Source organism: Suncus etruscus, chromosome 18 (assembly GCF_024139225.1).
Source record: "Suncus etruscus isolate mSunEtr1 chromosome 18, mSunEtr1.pri.cur, whole genome shotgun sequence".
Lineage (NCBI taxonomy): Eukaryota > Metazoa > Chordata > Mammalia > Eulipotyphla > Soricidae > Suncus > Suncus etruscus.
Window position 1 is genome coordinate 54,192,826 of NC_064865.1, and position 11,698 is coordinate 54,204,523.

Sequence of the window (11,698 nt, forward strand, 5' to 3'; positions counted from 1 at the left end):
TCAGCAAGAGCCTTGGTCCTGGGACCCTGTCCCAGCCCCATTCTAGACCTCAAAAGAGAGGGGGGCCCCTTGTTTCTTAGGGGGACACACAGTCCCTGGCTGTCACCAGCAGGTGGCCTGTCGTTCTGTCCCCCGCCCAGTCTGCTCTGCATCTCCAAAACAGCAAAGCACATCCACCCTGGGAACCCCCAAAGGAAAGGAATGTTCCGTGATCATTGCCAAAAGTACAAGGTCCTGAATTTCAGGTATCTGCTCTCCCATCAGTGTTGACGGGCTTAAGCCACTCTCCCTGCGTACAGCCAACCTGGGTTCAAACACTGTCACTGCCTACGGTCCCCTGAGCACTCAACCAGGAGTAGTCTTGGAGCACCACAGGGTAGAGCCCCAAAATAAAATAAAAATTTGCTTTTCCAACTCAACTTTAAAACACTAGAATTCTCAGGCTGGGGATACAGCCCAAGTCATAGAGCAATTGTAGAGTCCAGAGTTGCATCTCTGCCCGCCACCCCCAACTCCACCACAGGTACCCCCAGGAGCCCCTACTGAACAAAAACAAAATACTCCAATGACCAACGATCCTTCTCACTATGAAAAACTCTGCCAGAGGAATGCTGGTATTTTGGGGGTACGGTCAGGAGCACCCTAACCACGACACACACATTCTTCTTTGGGGTCTCATGGTGGTCACTAGTATGGCCAGTCTGTGAGGTCACTGAGAATGCTTTCAGAATGCAACCAGGGTATTCCTGGCTGAGCACGAAGGCCTTGATGCTTCTCCCCTTCCCACTTTCTCTGCCCTGTGTATTCCCTGGGGTGGGAGGAGGGTGAGAAAGAAAATGTCGCTAAATCTAGTGGACATCCCCCCCCCAAAAAAAAAACCCTCAGCAGAACTTAGCATTCCTCCATGGGCCCTGGATGTGAACAGACTATGGCTCTGGAATGTTCCAAAACGCAGAGAAACCATAACCAGGTCAGGAGCTGTGTTGCTTGTAGTTTGGAGTATGGACACTGTCCCCAGAAAAGACCCAGATGGAGGAGGAGCCAGCCGGTCTGTTTCAAGTGACCTAAGCCATCCAGGGCCCGAATCACAGCCTCAGCGTAGTGACAATTCTTGCTGGTTTTAGTTTTCAAATATTTTTTTACAATACTCTAGTTTTGGATGTGTCCATCTGTTTACTGTTAACAATAATTATTTGGGGTTTTTTTAGAAGTCTGAATGCATATGTTTGGGATATTTGTAGTATGACATGCAGCTAAATAAGTCCCTTTATCAACAGTGGATCTCTCAGCTGGTGGCATATTTTGAGTTTTGTTGGGCTCACCTGGTATGTATATATATATATATATATATATATATATATATATACACGTTGAGAGTCGGGAACTCAATGCAATATTTCTTGTTCATTTTTCATTAAACGAATTTGAGAAGAAAATAACATATTACTCCATAAAACTGTCCTAGGAAGAGACATGATTTTAGCCAGACACTCATAGGGAGGTTTTTTGGTTTTTGGGTTTTTGTTTTTTGTTTTTTCAGTAAGTTCACTACATATGATAGATGGGACTTTTTCAAAAAATATATTTTATTACATGAAATGGGAAAGGGCCACTAGATCAAATTGGGCAAATCATGGCACCAGTCTGACCTGCCACCCAGCTTTATATAACCTGGAGTTAAGATTGGTTTTTATGGGCCAGAGCGACAGCACAGCAGTTGGGCATTTGCCTTGCACACGGCTGACCAAGGCTTGATCCCTGGCATTCTATATGCTCCCCTGAGCCTGCCAGGAGCAATTTCTGAGCACAGAGCCAGGAGTAACCCTGAGGGCTTTTATGGGGCCGAAGCAATAGTACAGTGGGGAGGGTGTTTACCTTGCACGTACCCCACCTAGGTTCAACCACCGGCATCTCATGGTCCCTCAAACCTGCCAGGAGTAATTTCTGAGTACAGAGCCAAGAAATAACCACTAAGCACCACTGGCTATGGCCCAAAAAAGGGGGGAGGACTTTTGTGTTTCTAGATGGTTAGGAATAAAAAATTATCCCGTTCCCTGGCACCTAAAAGTGACATGAAATTCAGATTTCATTCTCTCTACGCACACAGAGGCATCCCATCCATTTGCTGTGTGATTCATGAAACATAAAATCTTTACATGAACTCTTGACAGGAAAAACTTGCCATCTCTGATCTAGACATCTATCAGGCATTATTTCATTTCATTGATACCTTCTGTATAAAAAATACTTTTCTCAGCATTGTTCCAGTGATGAGTTGTCAAGAACTTTCTAGAGATTATAATGCGACTCAAATAAATTTATCTAGGGGCCGGGCGGTGGCGCTAGAGGTAAGGTGCCTGCCTTGCCTGCGCTAGCCTTGGACGGACCGCGGTTCGATCCCCCGGTGTCCCATATGGTCCCCCAAGCCAGGAGCGACTTCTGAGCGCATAGCCAGGAGTAACCCCTGAGCGTTACCGGGTGTGGCCAAAAATAAAATAAAATAAAATAAAATAAATTTATCTAGATTGGGAGAAACTTTTAGCCTTTTAGAAACAGGTTTGGTTTACTTTCTGCAGCCTATTCAGGAAATTTCATTAAAAAGAATTCAAATGCTGAGGCCTGAGCCATAGCACAGCAGGTGGGGCATTTGCCTTGTACACCACAGCGAACCCAAGTTCAATCCCCAGCATCCTACATGGTCCCCGAGCACTGCCAGGAATAATCCTGAGTGAGCTTCACTGGGTCTGGCCCAAAAGAATTCAGAACAGCACCTAAATTCTACCTTTATTCTTACGGATAGGAGCCACTGAAAATAAATAGCAGAGAAACACAATGCAAATAACTGTATTTTACTGTTAACCTGTTAACTGAATTATGTCCCTTGACTATGAGTACCTGAGCCAGTGGTTGATTCTAACTGTAAGTGCAGCTATTGTAGATGGCATTTTACTTGAATAATATTTATGATTTTTCTCATGCTACATTGTGTGTAAGAATGCCAGCCCACGTGGCAAGTTTGTGCTAATTGTATACTGACTGTTTTGTCTGCAGAGTTGTATTAATTAATAAATGTTAAACGAACATCCTGTTTCAGCTTCTGTTTGAGTTAGTTGTGGAAATGATTCGACCAATATAGATATGTATGAAGTAGGTAGCAAGATTCTGCCATCCCCAAAATAGGGCTGTGGGAGTTTAGAACATGTCACCCCAAAATACGCTGCTGGGCAGAAGGGTCCAATTGTGAGTTGAAAATGCTTGAGCAGGGGCCAGAGAGATAGCATGGAGGGAGGGCATTTGCCTTACATCCAGAAGGACAATGATTCGAATCCCGGCATCCCATATGGTCCCCAGTGCCTGCCACAGGTGATTTCTGAGCTAAGAGCCAGGAGCAACCACTGAGCGCTGCCAGCTGTGACCCCCCCATCCCCCCACCCCAAAAAAAGAAAATGCTTGTGCAGCAGCACAGAGAAGAAAAGCTCCACTTGCTCCCCCCATTGGCCTAAAAGCAGAACTCAAAGTGACAAGGTTATCCCTCCTTCCCCTCTGCCAGGAAGGACAGTCACCACAATTCAAGAACCTTCCATCAGAAATCTTCATAAGAAACCAGCAGCTGGGGCCAGAGAGATAGCATGGAGGTAGGGTATTTGCCTTGCATGCAGAAGGACGGTGGTTCGAAACCCGGTGTCCCATATGGTCCCCCAACCCTGCCAGGAGCAATTTCTGAGCCTATGTAGAACCAGGAGTAACCTCTGAGTGCCGTTGGGTTTGACCCAAAAACCAAAAAAAAAAAAAAAGAAAAGAAAAAGAAACCAGCAGCTACCATCCTCTTCACCGGGAAAATCCACCTCTGCTTGCCTGTGTCCTGTCATTTCTCCACAAACTCTAGCTTCTTGGTTAAAGATGTTCTTGGAGCCTGACTTCCTGTGTTTGACTTACTCCTAGCTCTGTGCTCATGGTTCACCCTGGCCGTATTTGGAGGACCACATGTGATGAAGAGAAATCAAATTTCACCGACTCCCATCTGGTTTCGACACCCCCGAATAAAGACTGACTAGAAGAGGGAGCCACATACCCATCTTTATGGCCACAATCTTTTTAGTAGCCAAGAACTAGAAATAACCAAAGCCCCCCAACAACAGATGACTGGATAAAGAAGTAATATATTTGGGGCCGGAGCACTAGCATTTGCCTTGCATCTGGCCAACCTGAGTTTGATCCCAACATCCCATATGGTCCCCTTACCCTGCCAGGAGTGAGTTCTGACCATAGAGCCAGGAGTAACCCCTGAGCGCCACTGAGTTGGCCCCAAAACAACAACAAAAATAGTAATATATTCACTTCATTGGGTATTTACCCTCAACATCTTTTAACCTTTTATTTTATTTTTTGGTTTGAGATCATATGTGGTAAGCTCAGGGCTTACTCTTGGCTCTGTGATTAGGGGGTCATTCCTGGCAGTGCTTGGGGACCAGATAGGTTGCTGGGGATCCAAACCGGGTTGGTAACACTCTTAGGTAGCCTTAGGGGTCCTTTCCCATTCCATGTTACATAACTCTTACATGACACTTATGTAAGCCAATGATGCCAGTTTTTACATGCACTCTGTGTGTGTGTGTGTGTAGTTTTGCTCAATGTTATCACTTCCCTATGTACATTTGTGTACTGTCTACCTTGATCTTGCTTGACTACTATCCAAGCCCTTACTTTGCTATCACTAATTCCATCTCCTGGGTCGATGCTGCAACAGTTCAGCGTCCATCCAGATTCTCTGCTTTCCCAAAGCCCAGAACAAATCCATGGAGAATGAAAAGACCTTTCCAAGACCTTCCCAAAACCACAGTCTCTTTGCCACCCAGAATATCCCTCCGGCTCCCTTTAGACTGGCTTGAAAAGTGCAGTCACTTGGCAGTCTTTTGTGGCTGTTCTAACTTGTCCTTGCAATAAAACTTACACGCCAAAAAGCCTTTAAGTGAACACACCCTGATTGTCCCAACAAGCTGAATAGGTAGAGAAAGAGACAGCACAGCCCCGAGCAGCCCTTAGGAGCAAAAGACTTTACCAATGGGACTTTTGAGGGACAGGCCTTTCTGTAACTCCAAGGTCGGCAAGCTTTGGGGAAATCTTTAACTTATATAAGAGCTTTATGTGGGTAAGGGGAAAAGGGGGGGGGGGAGCTTTATGTGGTGTCTTAGGCTGAAGCTGACTTAGCTCAGAATTTTTCAAATATGTGGCTGGAGTGATAGCACAGCAGGGAGGTGTTTGCCTTGCACACAGCCAACCCGGATTCAACCCCCGGTATCCCATGTGGTTCCCTGAGCACTGCCACAAGTAATTCCTGAATGCAGAATTAGGAATAGCCCGAGTACTGCCAGGTGTGGCTCAAAAACAAAACACACACACACACACACACAAACAACCCAGGGCCAGAAAGATAGCACAGCAGTAGGGCGCTTGCCTTGCATGCCACCAATACAGGACGGACCACGGTTCAATTCCCGGCATCCCATATGATCCCCTGAGCCTGCCAGGAGCAATTTCTAAGCTCAGAGCCAGGAGGAATCCCTGAGTGCCATCACGTGTGACCCAAAAACAAAAACAAAAACAAAAAAATGGTTCTTTGGAAGAAAAAGTGAACAAGAGTAAGGACTGAGAAAAAGGGCCATAAAGACAAGGGAAGCCATGAAAGTGGGGTTTGAGACTGAATTGTGGGCCCCAGGAATGCATAAAACCCAATGTGTAGGCTGGAAGGAAGAGTACGGTACACCCAGGAACTGACTGCACTTTCAAACAGAGCACAGAGGAACAGATGTCACTGCCCTGAGCACTCACCAGTTCTGCTATTTGGGGGTCTTGTGAAACCTCCTGTCCTCAGCTTCCTCTGCTGTGAAACAGGCATCATCCTATTGCTGACTTTGTCCAGTTGTTGGGTAGACAGGTTTGTAAGTTTATAAAAGACTTTGGAAGTAGCTGGGCCCAATGGGCTGCCCATGAACCCCAGGTTAACCAGACTGTTACCACTGTTTGTTCAAAGAAAAGACAATTTAGATCAGAAGCAGGTGATGGCCTGGCCAAAGGGGATAGCACAGCAGTGAGGGCATTTGTTTGTCTTGCATGCAGCCAAGCTGGGTTCTATCACTGGCATCTCATATGCTACCCTGAGCCTGCCAGAAGTGATTCCTTTTCTTTTTTTAAATTGAAACCATCGTGATTTACAAAGTCCTTTATAGTTGGGTTTCAGACAGCAGCTTCAGAACCCCAAGCAGCGAAGTGTTAGAGTATCCACAGTTGACCTCTTGCCTCATTTCTTTTTTTTTCTCTGTTTTACTTTTATTTAAACACAATGATTATAGAGTTGTTCATGATTGAGTTTTAGTCATACAATGCCCCACACAATTCATCAATTCACATTTTTCATTCAACATCAATGTCACCAGTTTCCCTTCCATTCTCCTGAAAGCCTAACTGTGGCAGACATTTTTCTTCTCTTTCTCTATTTTTTTATTGTAGACATTATGGTTATTGTTAATGAGGAGTACTGTGCATTTCACTTTATTTTTAATTAGTACAAAATTCTTGTCCAGATAGATAAATTCCAACTATAATTGTCATAGTGATTTCTTCTCTACTCTTTTTTTTTAATTTTTTTATTTTGAATTATGAGAACAAAAGATGCAAAGAAAGAGGACAAGGTAAAGTTACAGTGGAAGGACAATCAGCCATAACATAATTCTCAGAAGAAGTCCCCTTGCTGATATCTTAACTTTGAACTTTCAGCCAAAGAACGTTGAGATAAATAAAACAGAATCCATGTACAATTACTTTGTCCCTCAAGTCCCCAGATTGTAGCACATTATAATATTTCTTAACAGCACACAAGGCAATCTAAAGCCATAAAACTTACGTAAGTCCTTAAACATTAGAGGCATAGTATTTTTTACATTTCCATGTACATGCATATTAGCTTAAGTTAACCTCAAATTTTAAGTGGGTTTTTTTTAAGGATTAGAGTCAAAGGAGCACAGTAAAAATGGTGTTAGAGTGGCAATTGTTGTTTGCATAGGCCCACCAAAATATGAGAGGCATGGAAAGGAATAACCTTGGCCTAAATACAAAGAGATCCTACCCCTGAAGTTTCCTGGCATAAACCAACTCTAGGCTTCAGGCAAGTTATCGTCTGATCCAAGACATTGTCTGTAGTGCCAATACACTTTTTACACAGTCTCTGTTGTTGGTATCATGTTTCTGTATTAAAGATTCTGGAATCTGGGGCCGGGAAGGTGGCGCTAGAGGTAAGGTGTCTGCCTTGCAAGCGCTAGCGTAGGACGGACCACGGTTCGATCCCCTGGCGTCCCATATGGTCCCCCCCAAGCCAGGGGTGATTTCTGAGCGCATAGCCAGGAGTAACCCCTGAGCATCAAACGGGTGTGGCCCAAAAAACCAAAAGAAAAAAAAAAAAAGATTCTGGAATCTGCATATCCTAAATTGAAGTCAAGATGTGGAGTGTCTTCTCATTTCACCTCACCATGAAAGGGCAATGCAGGAAGCCCTGTCCTGTAAGCAGGTCGTTGTTAAGTCTTCTCATTGTTAAGGGAAGTCTCTTTTCAGCAGGACGATGTCTGAGCATGGTAGGGTCTTCCGTGGTAGAGGATTGCTTCCAGGTGGTTATAGACAAACCTCACAATTAAGGGGCAATACAGCAAGCCCTGTCCAGTAAGCAGGTCATTGTTTTTGTTAAGTCTTCTTAGTGTTAAGGGAAGTCTTTTTTGAGTAGATCGATGTCAGAGTAGCTGTAGGGTCTTCCCTGGTAGAGGAATGCCTCCAGGTGATGTTATATACAACCTTGCATGTTTTGTAGATGTCTTCTCTAGAACAGGGGTGAATGGAGAATGCCCATTCTTCTGAGGCCTGTACCAGGTCTTTATGTCAACGTTCAGGGTGTAAGGTCTCATTGCACTACAAGATTTGTGTGTTCCCATCTCTATTAGATAAGAACTTATTGGTATGTATAGTATTTTCCCATTTTAGTGTGCCTAAGCAAACAAGAAATAAAGCCACGTGGTGCTATCAGATATATGGGGGCGTAAGAACATTTCCAACAATACCCATGACTTGGTTCAAACATAAGCATTAAACTGAGGGATTCTTTCACACCAAATTTCATATTGAGCAGTTCACAAAGAGAAGATAAAAAACATGGGGGGGGATCATCACTGTATAAGAAAATATTCAGCAAAAATTATAGCCATCAAAGAAAACACCCATAAAATGTTGAAGAGACATAAGTGTCCTTTTTATGCCTTTTAAAATAGTTGGGTGGGTGTTAACTACAGGGCACCACTTTGATCTGTGACTTAGGACTCTACAGTACTTAAGTTAGAAAGGGTAAATGAGGAGTAATGATGATAGGAGTTAAGGAAGTTAAAGAGAAATATGATCTTATGAAGGGGTATGCAAAAGGGCAGAGTACAAAATGGACATTGTTTTTGTTTTTTGTTTTTTGTTTTTTTTTTGTTTGTTTGTTTTTGGGCCACACCCGGTAACGCTCAGGGGTTACTCCTGGCTATGTGCTCAGAAGTTGCTCCTGGCTTGGGGGACCATATGGGACACCGGGGGATCGAACCGAGGTCCGTCCAAGGCTAGCGCAGGCAAGGCAGGCACCTTACCTTTAGCGCCACCACCCTGCCCCAAAATGGACATTCTGAATACATAAAAACATAATTCAATGATAGTGAGTACTATTAATGTTTCTTGTGCGCGTGGGGGCATAGCCCCCACGATTTTGAAAATATAGACTGGACAGAGATTATCAGTGACTTCAAGAAACCCAGATGCTCCCTAAGGAGCTGAATGGATAATGGGGGAAAGCCGAGGGTACCTTCAAGCTCCACCAAGGGGCCCAACTCACCGGCTTGCCCAGGCATGTGGCCCGGGGAAGCCCTGGAGATCTGGAGCAAGGTGGTAGAGGGGTGCTGGGGTTACCCAAGTCCCGCACCCCCAATAGGCCTGGTTAGGAAGGCCTCTGGCATGGCAGTGGCCTGCCAATCCCCCTCCTGCTAGACTCCCAGCTCCCAGGAAGCTTGCCTCATTTCTAAAACAAATTCTCATCAAAGATCACATGGAATGACTAGCAAGCAGAATATGGCTTGACAAGTTAAAACCAGGCAGGGAAGTAGCACCAATTGGTGTATTCTCCCATAAATGCAGCATGAGTCCATCTGTCCATCTACAGGTCTGAGAGAAATGTCCATCCCAAGATCAAAAAACCAATGAGAGGTTTTTTCTTCCTTTTGATTTTTTCCCCTTCCTTTTTCTTTTTTGGGTCATACCCAGTGATGCTCAGAGGTTACTCCTGGCTCTACACTTAGGAATCATTCCTCGAAGTGCTTGTAGGGATCACATAGGATGCCGGGGATCAAAGACGGTTTGGCTGCGTGCAAGGCAAGTCAAGTCCCCTAGTCCTTTTTCCATCCTTTTGCATCAGTATTTTTGATTCTCCCTAAACGAAACACCACTCAACTATGACTTAATACATGAGTTAAATTTCACTCCTTAGGAAAACACAAATCCTTTTTTTTTTGGGGGGGGGAGGGTCACACCCAGCAGCGTTCAGGGGTTACTCCTGGCTCTATGCTCAGAAATCCCTCCTGGCAGGCTCAGGGGACTATATGGGATGCTGGGATTCGAACCACCGTCCTTCTGCATGCAAGGCAAACGCCTTACCTCCATGCTATCTCTCCAGCCCTGACACAAATCCTTTGTCAAGGCTATTCTAACACAAGCAGTGCGTTTCAGGGGTATTTTGGGCTCCTGATAGTTTTGTTTGGGCCTGAGTCTCTGTTCTTTTGTTTTGGGGCCATACCGATGGAGCTCAGGGATTACTCCTGGCTCTACACTCAAGAAATTGTTCCTGGCAGGCTTGGGGGACCATATGGGTCGGCTGCATGCAAGGCAAATGCCCTTAATGTTGTGCTATCACTCCGGCCATGGGACTTTTGGTTCTTTTTCAGTTTTTTGGGTTTTTTTTTTTGGGGGGGGGCGGGATTTTTTGTTTTTTGGTTTTTGGGCCACACCCGGTAACGCTCAGAAGTTGCTCCTGGCTTGGGGGACCATATGGGACGCCGGGGGATCGAACTGTGGTCCGTCCAAGGCTAGCGCAGGCAAGGCAGGCACCTTACTTCTTGCGCCACCGCCCAGCCCCATGGATTTTTTTCGTTGTTGTTCACACCCGGCAGCGCTCAGGAGTTACTCCTGGCTCTACACTCAGAAATCGCTCCCAGCAGGCTCAGGGGACCATATGGGATGCAGGGATTCAAACCACCGTCCTGCATGCACAGCAAACACCTTACCTCCATGCTATCTCTCCGTCCCAACTTTTTTTTTTTTTTGGTTTTTTGGGCCACACCCGGCGGTGCTCAGGGGTTACTCCTGGCTGTCTGCTCAGAAATAGCTCCTGGCAGGCACGGGGGACCCTATGGGACACCGGGATTCGAACCAACCACCTTAGGTCCTGGATTGGCTGCTTGCAAGGCAAACACCGCTGTGCTATCTCTCCAGGCCCTGGCCCCAACTTTTTGTTCTTAAACTTCATTCTGTCCTGAGTTGCTTCACGTGTATAACCCATCGTCCATCCCGGAAGCCTCACCTCACCCAAAAATATCCCACTCATCTCAGCTTTAAGCATGAGAAATATCTATGTAGGAAATTTGTAAAACATCTTACTTCTTGTCATTGTTTTCCATAAAATAATTTTTATCACTTTTTACCTTTTATTTTCCTACTTTCTAGACGTGTTTTATCCAAAAAAAAGAAAAAGCAACTGTGTTTGAGGGGCCAGCACAATAGCACAGCAAGTAAGGCAAAAATTTTGCCTTGCACGCAGCTGGCTTGGGTTCGATCCCCAGCATCCCGAATGGGTCTTTTGAGCCTGCCAGGCGTAAGTAATATCTGAGCGCAGAGCCAAGAGTAATCCCTGAGCACCGCCAGGTGTGGCCCCAAAACTTTAAAAAATTGATTATATTGATCTTGACATTGATTCCAACAAAAGATTTGGAGCAAATTGTCCTGCTGGCTCTTAAAAGCCTGAATGCTATTTCTCTGGCCCCATCAAGTGCTTACTGACTTATAAGCACTTTGATGTATGCTTATAAATTATTTACAATGAACACTGTGGTAAGTGCTTATTTAATGCTTTGTTTTTTGGGTGAGAGCATAGCAGGGCATTGGAGTGACTCCAGCAATGCCCCACCTGTGGAGAGAGTGGAAAGAAACGTCTGAGTTCGGAACCATCTAATAGCAGCTTTAGCTTACTGGGGCCAACCCAGGAATTTGGGGACACTGCGGTGCTGGGAATGAAACTCAGGGCCTCCCACATGCCATCTGATCTCCCCGCTCTCCACATCACTAGCCTTTGTTTCCCAGGCTCTCTTACATGACTACATAAACTGACTCCAGCAGACATGTGTCCGCACAGTTCTAAGAGCTGGGATCCCCAAAATCAAAGTTGCATAGCAGAGAGGGGCTATGGGGATCTTTCTCTAGATGCATCTCCTGAGAGGGTCATTCACCGTTGTGGTGCTCGCTCTCACTGGATGGTTTGCCTTGGTTGCCTGTGGTACTGCCATGTCTCTGTTCCCAATGTTCTTCCCTCACCTTATCTCTGTGCCCAATATCCCTGGCCCCACACACACCCTCCTCCTCT